Raw genomic sequence first — 13,568 nt, 5'->3', positions numbered from 1 at the left:
TGGTTAAAAAAAAAGATACCCAATTGATTCCATGAAATGAACCATGGCCACTGCCTCAAAGTTGGACAACCAAAGCCAAGAAGGCAATTCTCAATGCTGGCGGAGGATGACAGTCTGTGTCCAAATCTGATGATCACTTTAATCCTGACCATATGAATGAAACACAAGGCATGCTTCTTAGACTTTCAGTACCATGTGGAAGACTAGCACATCTAACCAGCTTCCCGTCTCTGGCCATAGCCTGTCACTATTGCCTCAGAGGAAGATGAAAAGATAAAACACCCATCAAAGAAGAGGGGAATGAAAGGAGGAACCTCCCTTGGCCTTTTAAACACAGAAACAAAAGCTAATACAACATAAACAGGATACAATAACCACAGTCACAAAGAGCAGTCAGATGTCTTTGATTCCTTTTCAAGATACCATTAAAACAGAGAGTGAATTATAGAATAAAATCATAGAATCATAGAACATCCTGAGTTGGAAGGGACCCACAAAGGATAATCAAGTCCAACTCAATGACAGTGAACCATGCCTCACAGTATCTAATTGTTTTCAAAAGGCTCTTAGGCATGACACTGATTAATGTTACACAGGTCCTCTGTAATATAGAGTTATTGCTAATTCTGGGTTTAAGTATTTCAAACATGTTCAGCAAAGAGATTATTTAAGTATTTCAATAAATAGGTAGGCTTATTTGTTCTGAAGGCACTTTAGTTTGGCTGCATTTTCATTTCAAGCTCTTGTCAGGCGTTGATTTCCTTGGGAACTATAAGACAAATAAAGCTGTTAAGCAAATGAGACTTTACTTAAAAATCAAAATGTGTGCAATAAACTGTAGGCTTTTTGGTTTTGCTACCAAACATTGTCAGCATTACGCAGAAGCTCCATGAGGTTTGTTTCTGATAAATGCTAACTAGAATTTAAATAAGTAGATAAACAATAGCTCACAGAGAAGGAGCTTTTCTATAGCAAAGGGAATGAGTGACAATGTCTGACTTTGGTTACTTCAAAAATAATAGTAATTTGGATCATGGAAGACTTATTTTAACTTATCTTCACTGCAAGTCAGATTACTCTGGAGAAGCTACACCACATATTTGCAGTTTGCTGGTAAACTGACGGCATTTTCTGTTTTTCTATAGATTCATATACATCTCATTCTCCATATTTTTTCAGTATTTATTATCACAGTGCAGAGTAAAGTACTTTTCATAATAGAGGTTGTTTTTAATAATTAGGAGTGGAATTAAACCTTCTGACAAATAAACCACGGTAAACAATAAAGACTGTAAATGTTCAGGAAGCTGAAAACATTTGATTTTTTTGGAAAAAACAAACAAACAAAAAAAAAACAGTGTATTTGAAAAGAATAACAGGATAATCAAGGAATTCATGTCTTACTATTGCAGTCTAAGAGCCTTTTGGATTTTCAGCATAGAAGGCAATTTATGGATTATCAATCCATTGGTGGAAGCAAACAGGCAAAAAAACAAATACTTTTGTCTAAAGACAATAGTCTTGATTCTGATGTGAACAACAGTATATGCAAGTCAAGCTTTTTTCCCTTTTCTACTATAAGTACCATTTTTGAATCCCAACTTATTGCTTACAAAATATTATTTTCAGATATCAGTTCAATAAACAGACATCTGGCTGCTAAATCTGCCTTCTCCTTTGGAGGTACCAAATGAAGCTTTTAGAACTAGTTAATATATGGTTATTATACTTACAAGATCCATAACATGTCAGGCCCTCAGAGTTCCTAAGATTTGTCATTTGTGAGTAATTGCTTTTGATGTGAAGGTCAGAAAATGAAGCCAGAAATGAATTGATGCTGGTTATAGTTTGTAAACAAGACTCCCTAGCCATGCTAACTTGATTGTCCTTGTTGTTATTTCCTTTGGCTTGCTTTTAATCTTGTTCAATTAAAATTGCTACATAGAAATTAAAAGACTGATTGGGTTTGGGGAGACAAATTTTCTCATGCAAATCCAAGTTCTTAAGGGGACAGCCTAGGGCATTCAAATTTTTTCATGTGCATCTGGGCATGTAACTTTATATTCAAAGGTACAATGTAGTTCTATATGTTGAAGGGATATGTAAGAAATTGCTAAAGTATTTTATTTAATTAGAAAATTTAGAAGTCTAACGCAAAGGGCTGGTTGTTGACTGCTACCTAGGTTTGTCAAACCTTTGCCACATGTAGTATTCCCAGACATGAGGCTATCAGTAGTCAGGCAAAAGCCACTTGAGCACTAGACAATTATCAAAGCAAGCTAAGGCCAGCTCAGGCCAAGGAAAATGCAAACAATCCTGCACTATCAGGTGAATACAAAGTCTGTGGCCTTTTACTAACAATGGCAAATCTCATTTACTGTGCTATAACAAAGGAAAACGGGGAACAATATGGCAAATCAATGCTAAATAGAGTACATAAAACAACATACATGTAAAAGTTGGTCTAGTCTCTTCAAAAAAAGGAGAGGTCTGTGTAACTGTGTGACCACAACCATGTCATGTCACTTGGAGTTCATGAATCACTTCAGATGCAGCTTTTTAAAGGCAACCCTTCAAAAATTTGACTGACTATATAAAGATGCCAAAGTATCATAGCCCCTGTCACAGTAATGTGGTGAACTGGTTCAAGCATGTAATTACAATAAAGATTCTGTAGAACTAATGATAAACTGGTGCTTTACAATATGCATAGTTTGTTGGAAATGAAATGCTGTGTACTTTTTTTTCAAAACACAACAGTTACTTTCATGTACCAAAGCATTATAATCTCTAGGTTAAAAAAAAAGATTTTTCATTACACAGGGGGCTTCAGAAATAATTAGAATTTTGCAATGACCAGATGTGGTTCAAAGATTAAAATTAAGGAAAACTAATTAAGCATTTATTTTAGATGGAAAATGAAGCAGTTTCCTGCAGGGCTGTAGCGTCTTTGTATTTTAATATCTTTGCTTCTTGCTGAAATTTACCACTACGGGCCAAAATCCTGAGAAGTCAATGGTCTACATATATTTACAAGAACCATCACTGGCATAAAAGCAGATTTAATGCAATTTTTCAACAAATAACTTTAATCATACAAGACAGTGGCACTAGATAGACCTGTGGTTAAATCAGATAGGAAATTTTACACTGTAGATGTATTTTGATATAAAATGCCAATTTAATAAGGTAAAATCTGTCTAAAAAGAGAAAGCTTTTTTTTTTTGAAAATATGCTTTGACACGTAACTCTCCTCCCCCTTTCTAAACAGTATTTCTTTTTTTGTTTTAAAAGTATTTTCTTTTTAAGCCTATATTGGAACATATTGGAAAAAAATGCATGAATTATTTCACAAAGTAATAAAAAGGAATAATAAAAATCAAAACAAAAGTCTTGAGTTATATTTAATGAACATTTTTAGACTGCTGTTTCATGAACATTTTTTGCATTTTGAATTTTAATCTTTATTGAGAATGAGAGCTTCCTGTGATGAGAAAACATTTTCCTCACAGTTCTTTTTATGGGTGTCCACCGGGAAATTGTAGTAAAATCTCAGATTTATTGCTAAATTTTGTATTTCTCTGGGAAAAAGAAAAAAAAAAAAAGTAGTCTAGGGAAATGCATTTTTCTTAATTCAGGTTACTCAATTTTTAACTATTTGCTTTTCTTTCACAAGAAACATCTAAGTCAAATCATGGCACTCTAGCCAGCAGTGATCATCTTCTGAAGAATCATCTTCTGAAGAATTCTTCAGCAGTGTCACCTGTTGAAGAATTCTGCTTCTGATTCATCTCTCACTTTGAGCCACTGGGTTTACATCCAGAAAGCATGGCCATTCTTAATTTGCTTTTGTTACATAGATGTTGCAACTGATGTCATATATGTATGTCAAGTCCTGAGTTATATGCTGTTTCTCAGACAGTTTGAAGAGAAGATAAGGCAACATATTTTTTATTGCATACATGCCTGTAACTTCTTTACTGCTTCTTAACAGAGGTGTATTTCTTGGGACAAATGTCAGCAACTATACAGAGTACGTTTTGCTGGATAAGGCAAGTTTTGGAAGTAACTTCGGTCTTAACAGACAGTGTTAGCAAACTACACCTACTTGCTTCTAGTGCAGTTCTGCTCCAATCTCAGATTCTCAAAGAAAAATGTGTTCTTTCTCATATTTAATTTTTTTAGACCAAGTGAATTTTTTTCTGCATTCTTAATGAGGTATCCCATCACACTTAAGCTCAAAATTAAAGTCTCCTATGTCTCTTCAGCAATTAATATAAGTGCCAAGTAATCATTTCCCCCTGTCTGATAAAAGTCAAGTAGCTATATTTAAATGCAGGCAATCATCCAGCTTCCTGCTATCTCCATCCTAACAAGACATCCTGTCTCCCTTAACATACAACGTCAGTCAAGAGTTTTGATTCTAGCACAACTACTTTCCAACCCTTCCTTCGAGGCGAGTTATCTACTCTCCCCTCATTCACTTGGAGAATGAGCTTTTGCTTGGCCAAAATGATCAAAACGATCAAAATAACCTGTTTGTCTTATTAGGTGGTGAATTTATTTCACTTGTTCTACTCTCCTACAGAACCAATGATTGCATCGACCGTTGCCTTTTGGACAGCAGGTAAAGAAGAGGAACTGGATGTCCACAGGTGATGTCTTCATCATGGCTTGAATTATTCTCTAACACATATGTTCCCCTGGCTTCTCTCAGAATAATGAATTCTCACCCTGACCCTTGCTCACTATTTTACATGTGTTCATAAAGAATCCTGCAGTGAAGACACCCAGAATATGGTAATTTCTGACATTGCAGAAGACTACAAAGGTTCAGGGCCATTACGTTTTAAATTGGGGTGGATAGGAGACATCTGTCTTGTAGCTGAGTGCATTACCTAAGCCAAAATGGGTGCTACTGCATTCCAGGCAAATAAGCACACACCTCTAACACTTAATGAAACGTAATTATGGTAATTATTTATCACCAATGTCTTCAGTGTCAGAAAAGATACTTTGTCCTTCAGAAAAGAAGTAAACTGTGGTCCCAAGCAGCAAACTAACCTGACTGTGACATTTTCTAGCATACATGTAGCTCAAACCAATAAGAAATGCCAGCAGTGGAGCTGTGCTGATGCCATGATGACTTAGGGCTCTCTTCTGTTGCATGTGTTAACATTCTCCAGTGGATTTTTATTCAGGATTTATCCATTCCATACAACACTACACCATGCAGAGATATCTGGTACTGGTATTTCTGGCACTAGTTTGAAGCAGTGGTGAGTAGTTCCTCCTGGGCTATTTTTCAGCTGCTCTTTTTGTAACTCAGCATAGCATCTCTGTGTGTCACCAATCATGATTTGTAGACAGAAGCAGCACAGCTCTCTGCCCACTGCTGAACTGCATGACATAGACAGATCCAAATGCAAGTAAAGTATGGTATTGCCTGCAATGTATTACTTGCTCATTACTATTGCTTGAGAGCTTAATATTAGATGGAGGTGGAGTGTAGTTACTAAATCATAGAGAGTACATCCTCTGAAACAGTAAAAGTGGAAGAATCAACAATAATTATTTTAATCACCTTGGTAAAATTTCTATTCAGCTTTTAAGATACATGTAAAGGTAAGGATCACAACATTTCTTTAAAATGTGAACTTTCTATAGGTTGTTATTACTAGAATTGTGCTTAACAGAATAGCAGTGTTCTGCACTGTTCTTCACAAAGAGTACCTTCACAAATGTGGTTTTGCAAATGTACTTTGCATTGAAGTACACTTAAATCTATCTATTTTAAAAACCTTGTGTTTTCACACTTGTGTTCTTCAAATTTGCAGCTGAATGTCCACAATATACAGAGAAAATATGGGGAGTGGGAATCCATAGAGAAAAATATATACCAGATGTACTTTAAAATCAAAGGCCACATTAAAATACCTTTTTTTTTTTTTTCATGCTGGTCAATATTTACATACCTTAAATCTCACTTAATTTCATTTAGTAAGTTAGTAAAAGAAGAGGTAACTTGAAAGGCTTTTGAAAAGCTCATATATGGCTCTTGGAGGGAAACTGGATAGTCAGTTAATGGGAGATAATACCTCAGGTGGAACTGTTTGAATATGACCTTTAGAGAATTACTAAAAAGCATCCAACCAGTAACATTTTGATCACAAATGTCCCAAATTTCCAGAGGCTTTTCAAACATCAAAACCAGTATTTCCTAAAGACACACAAAGATTATTTCGCACTGCTGGGAATCAAAGAGCACATGGAGAGAGGAAAAATCTGGTAGTTTTTTGAAGTTCATCTCTCTAGTATCAACTTTAACATGTTAATCAGACAATTTTGTCTTCAGAAACAGAAGAAAACGGCTAATAAAATTTTCTTCATTTCAGTACTGTTATTATGGTTGGAAGAAATAATCAATTCATGCCGTTCTGCATGAAAAATAATTCCACTGTCTGTTCCAAGAGTGTCTGGAACTGAGTGATCACAACCAGCATTTGCTTGACACATTCAGTAATGAACAGAATATACCTATAAAATGTTTTTGATAAGGTTGAATTTCAAAGGCATTAATAACTTCTTTGATTAAGTGCTAACGGATCATTTCATTTTTACAAATAATTTAGAAATATAAAATGCTTGGCATATGAAGCACTTACTGAAGCAGATTTTTTGTTTAGGTTTCATCAGCTCTATGGAATTTTCCATCATAAGACTTGCTGAAAAGATGCATTATATGATCTGAATGACTGGTGATTGACGTGTCCCAAGGAGCACAATTTTAGCTGTTCCATATGAAACAGCTGTCTATCTACCATGGACAGACAAAGCCTGACAATTTCCCAACCAACTACAAACATAGGTTACAATTTTAAAGGGAAATTCAAAAGTTACAGAAGTTTATTTATTTATTTATTTATTAATACAAGATCCCAATGGTAACCAGAAGTTTCTCTTCCTTTCTTATGAAAACTTGAAGTAGTCTTGGAACATTATTTCCTTGCCACTTCAATCTCCCCTACATGCAAGAGAAAAGGAGGGAGCAGAGAAACCATTATTAGAGTTTTGTGTTGTGTGTTTTGTTTTTTTTTTTTCCTTTCCAAAACTAGATAAAGACTAAGGAAAAAAAATCGTCAGATAAGTGTTTGAGGAACATTATGGAATATTGAAAACCTGAGCGTTTGCCATTGAACACCTGTGCTAAGTGAGGAACTATGTTCTTCAGAAAGTATCTGAAAAGCTCACACACAGATATAAGAACCTCCAGTTTTATTTCCTCTGGTTCCACACTTTGATAATCATTTTCCTCATCAGTCTATTGCATTCTGTTTTCCATCCCAAAACATGCAACATACATCATAAAACAAGACAATATGCCACCAAAATAGCATATGAATATATTTTGGGAAAAAATGGTTCTTCTCTGGAGTGAAAGACTGAGACCAATTCACATTACAGTATTTCAATTGCAATTTTGTTGTCCAGAACATGGAGGATATATACCCAAAAACACAGTTTCCTTATCATAGAATAGCTTGGGTTGGAAGTGACGTTAAAGCTCATCTAGTTCCAACCCCCCTGCCATGGGCAGGGATGCCACACACCAGATGAGGTTGCCCAGGGCCTCATCCAAGATGGTTTTGAGCACCTCCAGGGATGGGGCATCCACAGACTCTCTGGGCAACATGTGCCAGTGCCTCACCACCTTCTGAGTGAAGAATTTCCTCCTAATTGCTAATCTAAATTTTCCCTCTTTGTGTTTAAAACCATCCCCCCTTGTCCTGTCATTATCTGATTGAGCAAAGAGTTGCTCTCCATCTTTTTTATAAGACCCCTTGAAGTACTGAAAAGCCATAAATAGGTCACCCTCAAGCCTGTTCTTCTTTGGGCTGCACAGCCCCAACTCTCTCAGCGTTTCTTCATGGCTTATACCAGCAGATCTCTAGGCACTGGTGTTCCTATTCCAACAAAAGCTCCATGGAGCTCTCATTGGTTTACCCTTGATCCTTCAGGAGGGCGGTGTAAATCTGCTAGGAGAAAAGAGCTCCTATCAGCCTACAGTGATGCTCCATGACGCAGATATTACTTGGCGAAAACTCCTGTAATGGAGCTCAGCCCTAAGCATGGAAAATTCCATTCCTGAAGTAATTGATTTAATCACGTTATGAGCTAGTGACATTTCAAGAGGCACGAGTGAGGAGAGGATCAGAACAGAAGTTGGAATTCGGTCTCTAGCCTATTTGCATTACAGAAATAGGCTTCACAGACTTACAAATACATTCTTCCACTGAGCATCATTAAATAAATAAATAAATAAATAAATAAATAAGATTGACTAGTATAGAGTGTTACAATATAATTATTAATCTTACAAATAGCATGGTGATTACAAACAAAATGTGAATTTTTACCTGAGGGAAACAACTTGCCACTGTAACTATATATCAAGGGCTATGGTAAAATTTTCATCACTGACTGCATTTTAAATTGAGACTGCAAGTTTATTAAAAGATATGCTTAAGCAGGAATTAATTCAAAGTCACATGGACTGTGTTATGTGAATCAGATTACATAATTGCAAATGTCCTATTACAATCAATTAATCTACTAATTCACCTTATGTAGTTCACATAAATTATTTTATTCAAAGAACGAAGTCACAGTGACTTATTTTAAATTCTGCTAAAGACTAGAAGGAAGCTGAAGGGCTGGAAACAAAGTAGAAAAAAAAAGCTTTAAAAAATTGAAATGATATGAAAAATGTGAACACAATAATTAGTAATAAGATCTATTATCTAATGCATAGACAGCTAACAGTGAGCTATGTAAATGCAAGCCCACTAGCTTTACTTTCCATGTGAGCACTCGAAGTGCAAGGCTACCCTGTTGTTTTCAGTTCTGGGCATCAAAATAATTCTGTTTTAATGGGAAAAGAGGAATTTGACCCACCTTCTCCAGCTGGATAGGTTACTTAGATGAGACTTGTCACTGCTTCTTCCTGTCACACAGAAGAGGAGATCAAATTAGTCAAGAGCTGGTCCTTGGCTTCTCCTTCCACCCATTTTTTAAATGACAACTCTTAGCTGCTCATGTTTTGTGATGGACTCAGCCAAGCTGATGAATGTCAGGCATGTTCTGATTCCTGCTTAGAAACAACAAAGGGTAGTGAACATTTTGAAAAAGGGTATCTTAACTATTTATTATGTCTTAACTATGTCTGAGAAGTGCTTGCATGGCATCAAGGCCTTCTCTGATTCTCACTTTGCACCCACAGTGAGCAAAGCTAGAGGATAGGGGGGACATAGCTGGGACAACTGACCCCAACTGACTAAAGTGACCAAAGGGTTTCTCCATGCCATTTCACACTCAGTAATAAAACTGGGAGGTGAAGGGTAGGGGTGGTGTTCTCTCCTTTACTTGCTTCACTAAAGTATCTCAAAAACTCTCATGAGTTTTTTCTCTCACTTTTGCCTTTCCAATTCTCTCCCTCACCCTGCTTGGTGGGCTGCAGGGTAGGGGCTTGGCTGATGGCTGGGGTCAGCCCACCAGATATTAATCAAACTTGTGATCCTAATGCCAAATCTATATCTAACTTATTATGGAAATGGTCAAATTTTGGCAATGATTTGTTAAAATATTTTTCTAAGTTGTAAAATAGTATAATATAAATTATATATTTAAATGAATAACATATATGCTGAATTTATACAGATGCAGTTATGTTCACTTAAAAGACTTATTCCATTTTAAGGAAGGAGAGAAACTAGCTGTAATTCTTGAAGACTAACAAAATTCAAAATTCAATAGGGTTGGGTCATCTAAATCTATTACACGAAGATACCTAAAGGACAGAAAACACATAGTCTATTCTAAAGGCTCTTTCAGATTAAGAACTGCAGATTTAGACAAAAAACATCACAGAAACCTGTTAAACTAAATAAATGTTCATAAAGATGTCTGTTCAATGGCTAATATATTTAAAAAACAAAAATGATTGTTTTTTTCTGCCCAGATAGTTTTTAATACACAGGATTACTCAAAGTATTATGGAAACACAAGTGTTTACACTTACAGTATATTACGTTACAGCACATGTAGCCAAGATTTGGCTTGGAAAAACTGTCAAGAAGCTATGTATAAATGTCCCAGTTGGAAAAGCATTTGTTCGGAATGACAAAAGTTAATACCAATGAAAGCTAAAAATGTGAAAATAAAGAATGAGTCCAATTTCAAGAATTTCCACTTGCATGAATATTCTGGGCAAGAGACATTGCATTTGAATTTGTTTTTTCAACATGAAGGTTAATCTTGATATAAAATATGCATATACAAACGTTAAATCTTCAGATGATGTAAATATCTCTAGTGTTTTTAATTTCAATGTTCTGAAATATGACTTACATATTGTCAAATGTTTCTGCCTGGTGCAACCAATCATTTTTTATTTTTCTTCATTTGTGAAATGTCACTATATTCCATGGCAATACAGAATGCAGAAGTCAGCGAGTAAAATAAAATCTTGGCATGAATAACATTCACCAATTCACATTTTCAAAAATATCTGCATAATAAATTTTCAAGTTCCATCTCTTTTTAGCCCCATTAAAGTACTTTTATGGAAAAAAAAATATTTATAATCCATAATTCACTCAAACAATGTTGTTGTATATAATACTCTAGGGTGATAATGAAAGCTTATTTTAAACATGTTCATGGTAATATCAGACTAATCTGAGCAAGGAACAACTTAGATATTTTCACTGTGATCATTGCCCATTTTGGACAAGCGAATATTACCAATTTACTGTTACAATGGAAATGTGAAATGTTAATTTTGCTATTACTTTTATTTGTTAGTCTTTTTTTTTTTAACTCGAAGAGCAGAAACATGTACCTGAGCATATTACATTCCAGCAAACATTTTCACATTACAGTCCTTATTAGCCTTCTCTCCTTTCACAAATACTGCAGTGTATGAACAGAGGAAGAAAGAATCAAAGTTTTCTCCTTTTCTCGAAAATACACAGATATCTCAAGGAGAAGAAAAGTATTTAGAAAACTGCTAAATCACCATACTGTTGTGCCAGCTTGTCTACATGGTAAATAAAAGTCAGAGGTGTTAATTTGAGGCTTCTTCATGTTAAGGAGGCAATAAATAAATAAACCAACAAACCTCACAAACATCAGTTGGTATAAATCAAACACCTACAAATGCCTATGGATAATACTGATATCAGCACATCCAATGCTCTGCCTCTGAGGAAAGGGAAGGGGAGGGGAGGGGAGGGGAGGGGAGGGGAGGGGAGGGGAGGGGAGGGAAGAAGTGACAACATTAATACCTTCACACCACATTCTCAGCATTCTCACACAACATTCCCCTTTATCTCCAGACTGACAACACTTGCTTTGAGGAAAATTTGCTATTTTAATTGTTTATGGTTTATAATCAGAAGATACCTGAGTGCTTATATCTCTTGCATGACCACATCAAGTTAGTGCATGGGTACTCCTAAGTTCCCTGAAATCTACTTGAAGGTAGGTAGAAATGAGATGTAATCCAAACAGTATAACTTTCCACTGTGTATTATACAGGGGAACTAAATATTTGATCTCAAATAAAAGTGTCAATATCCACAAATAAATTTGTGTGAATTTTACTAAAATGGTTTATTTCAGTAAATTAAAGTACTTTCTAGGTATAAACTTTACTAACATAGAATATCTTCTTGCAGGAACTAGGTTAAATAGCACTTCTTTTGTACATACTTATTCTTTCTTGCTTTTTTTTAGCCTGTATTCATAATGCAAATAGTAGACCCTGTGAAATAAGACCGGAAACTTCATTTTGTCTCAGATTGAGACACTCTGATGCTCTTCTGTGCTTGCTGAGCTGTTGAGTGGGTACCTATAGCCAAAAGCATTGAACAACTTTGGGAACCTGAGGTAACCCCTAAAAAATGCCAGAGACATTTGTGCAAAAAAACATCTGATCACGGCTCTTGGTCTGTTTGTATTTTGCTTGTATCGCTGTGAGTAAGAGGGAAACCCTGTAGAGTTTAACATGCCTTTTGAAAGAGGCTCTGGGCTTCTACAAGAAGATCAAGGTGTGCAAGAGATAGGTTTTACAAAATCTGTACAAAAATAAGGCTTGCGGAAGCCTTTCCTATGTCTCTGAATGAGCTATCATCAATTCTTGTATACCTCTGTCTCCTTGTCCTCAGTGTCTCTTTTTATGCTGCAACATTTGACCTTATGCATAAAAATTGCCATGCTAGGTCAGATCAGCAGCAAAGTATTACTAACCCAATTATATCGGAGACAGGGGAGATGAATTTCTCTTATTGATTGTTATGAGGGGAAAAAAAAAAAAAAAAAAGGCAGCTGTAAATGTCTTGCTTTCCAGCTCTGCTAGAATTCCCTAGTCCTTTATATATCAGGGAAGAGTAATTGCAGCACTTTTCTGTACAATTCTTTTTTTTTTTTTTTTTTTTTTATAAAGCGTATTGATTTCTGTGTTACTTTAATGATACTCTTCAGCTTGGCTTCTTGTAGAGGTTATCCATGCTTTTAATCATTTTTGTTGTTCATTCCCAAATCGCCATTTATTTCTGCAATATTTGCATGAATGTTTTAAAAAGGTCTATACCAAAACATTACTGTGCAGAGCACCACAGAGGGAAATGATGTGGCTCACAATGTTCTCAAGTGAAAGAAACACCTTGAAGTTTATCATACCTGACACTCTATTATATAGCAGGAACATCTGTAGGCAAGGATATATGGACAAAGTTATACAGCATTGCATTAACAAAGAATTTATATGGCATGAGCTATTTGACAACAAACTGCAAATGAAAAACAAAAAGCCAGGAGAGAGGCTTTCCTGCAGTTGTGTTTGCTGTTATCCATGTTCTGTGACAACATCCAGAGGAATTAAATGTCACTGCAAGTCTTATTATACAGCAAAAAATTAGATGTTTCTCTAAACAGGAGTTTGGTAATTTTTTGTCACTTCAAATTTGCCAATAAAGTGAATTTTGAGCAAAGGTAAGATGATAATGTACCACAAATAATGAATCTGATTCTTTAGTGTTCTTCCTGCTCACAAAGTATCTACTAAAATTCTGTGGTTTTTGTTTGTTTGTTTGTTTTGTGTGTGTGTGTGTTTGTTTGTTTTGTTTTTGATTGTTTTAGTTTTTTCTCTGTTCTATGATTTTTTTTTTTTCCATTTTCTTCTTTTAATCTATGGCATATTCAGACCTTAAGCTAGCTGGTAACTGCCATTGTTTTTGTAAGCATGAGTTCCCGATAATTCAAAGATTAGGCAGACATGGTATGCGGAAGCACTTCTTGACAGTTCAGGTGACTGAGCACTGTCACAGGATGCCCAGAGAGGTTGCAGAGGCTTCTTCTTGGAGATCTTCAAAAACCAACTGGACGTGGTGCTGGGCATTCTGCTCTGGGTGGCCCTGCTTGAGCAGGGGCTTGACCAGATGAGCTCTAGAGGTCCCTACTAGCCTCAACCATTCTATGAGTATGTGCATAAATCTGTCTCTATGTCA

The 13,568-nt window shown here is 35.7% G+C and overlaps 1 long non-coding RNA gene across 1 annotated transcript in view; it reads right to left on the bottom strand.

Annotated features, from left to right (window-relative positions):
* LOC113845776 (uncharacterized) overlaps positions 1-9,558 on the bottom strand; it is a 44,372-nt gene extending 34,814 nt beyond the window's left edge. The window contains exon 1 of the long non-coding RNA XR_005267732.2: positions 8,956-9,558. This is a non-coding gene — a long non-coding RNA (uncharacterized lncRNA). The remainder of the gene's footprint in view (positions 1-8,955) is intronic.
* Positions 9,559-13,568: the final 4,010 nt, after the last annotated feature.

Source organism: Anas platyrhynchos, chromosome 1 (genome assembly GCF_047663525.1).
Source record: "Anas platyrhynchos isolate ZD024472 breed Pekin duck chromosome 1, IASCAAS_PekinDuck_T2T, whole genome shotgun sequence".
NCBI classification, from domain to species: Eukaryota; Metazoa; Chordata; class Aves; order Anseriformes; family Anatidae; genus Anas; species Anas platyrhynchos.
This window is presented reverse-complemented; position numbering and strand designations above follow the sequence as displayed.